We start from the raw sequence: 1,384 nt of genomic DNA, 5'->3' as shown, positions 1-1,384 counted from the left end.
AATCTATTTCGCTCTACAATTTCACGCCAATTTCAGGTTTTTTGCGCCAATTTTTTAAATCAATTCCGCCCCCATTTTTTAAATCAACTTCAGGCCAATTTTCAAATATTACATGCACACAATATTGGCACATATCCATACGCTTTCACACAACCATATTTTTGAAAAGGAAATTGTTTCATTCATATTCTATATGACAATAGTCGCTTAATATTATATTCGGCTACATTTCAAAAAATCCAGCAAATCTTACCATTATACTCTAAAATCCAACCAAATAAAACCATATAAGTTTGAACCTCCAAAATACAAGGCTATCAACGACTGATTTTTGAACACACGCACTAACACAAGTTTCTCCATCCACAAACCATTACATGAACTATCTGATCAACCTAATTACTTTAGACGCTGCCATCAAATACTTGCGCCTTAAACTCCAATGCATATTAAGCCCAAATTTCCCGCATCTCATCAATTTCCTCAACCGAGTATGTTTTCGGAGCTTTAATCATGAACTACATACAAAGTAACCAAAAAACATAATTATAATTATTTACATACCAACATATTTAATTTATATAAAATGAAGTAAATATTGAAACAAAATAAACAAATGAAAGGACGTACTCACGTACATTTGGAATAATACTAATATATCGTCCTCTGATGATCTCGAACATATATCGGCAGACATAATATCCACATAAGACGGTCCCAAATGGCTGTGTAGGACACTAAATTCGAAATCATGTCAACTACAACGTATATACAATAAGTCCACTTCATTAGTTATGTGACTTGAAAACTGAAATCACTTCAACGATCCAATATTTACTTCGACCAAGGAAAATGATTAGTGAACACTCCATTTTAAAAAGTTAAGTGCCACACGTATAATGTCTTGACTCATGGCCAACTAGGGTGACACGGACACGGCTCCTTTTGTAAAAGATTATATTTATTCCAACCCTTAATTCTCCTTTGTCATAAACGGACCCTTGCCACCTCTATGACTATCTCTTCTTTATTCTTCTTCGAAGTGTTCTTTTTACCATGTTCTCTTCTTGCTCTTATCTAACGCAGTTAAAAATTCAATCTGATGATGTCAGCAAAGTGTCAGCATCATGTTTGAGTTCGTCTTGTCGGGGATGTGTCTTGCCTTATGTTGGCTGGGGTGGCTAAGTGAAATTTCAGAAGTAACTAGAACTAAACACGGAAGCGCTTCATACTTCACTCATTTCAAAATGGGACCTTGCTTGAACATGATTAATTTTTTTCAGGATGAAAAGAGTGAGAAATTCACATTGCCCACAGTAACGTACTTGAGTGTTTCTTTTTATTTTTTTATGACGAAACCCATAAAGAGTAATTGAGTGTTTCT

This window comes from Silene latifolia, chromosome 1, assembly GCF_048544455.1.
Source record: "Silene latifolia isolate original U9 population chromosome 1, ASM4854445v1, whole genome shotgun sequence".
Taxonomy (NCBI): Eukaryota; Viridiplantae; Streptophyta; class Magnoliopsida; order Caryophyllales; family Caryophyllaceae; genus Silene; species Silene latifolia.
Note: the sequence above shows the minus strand (reverse complement) of the source record.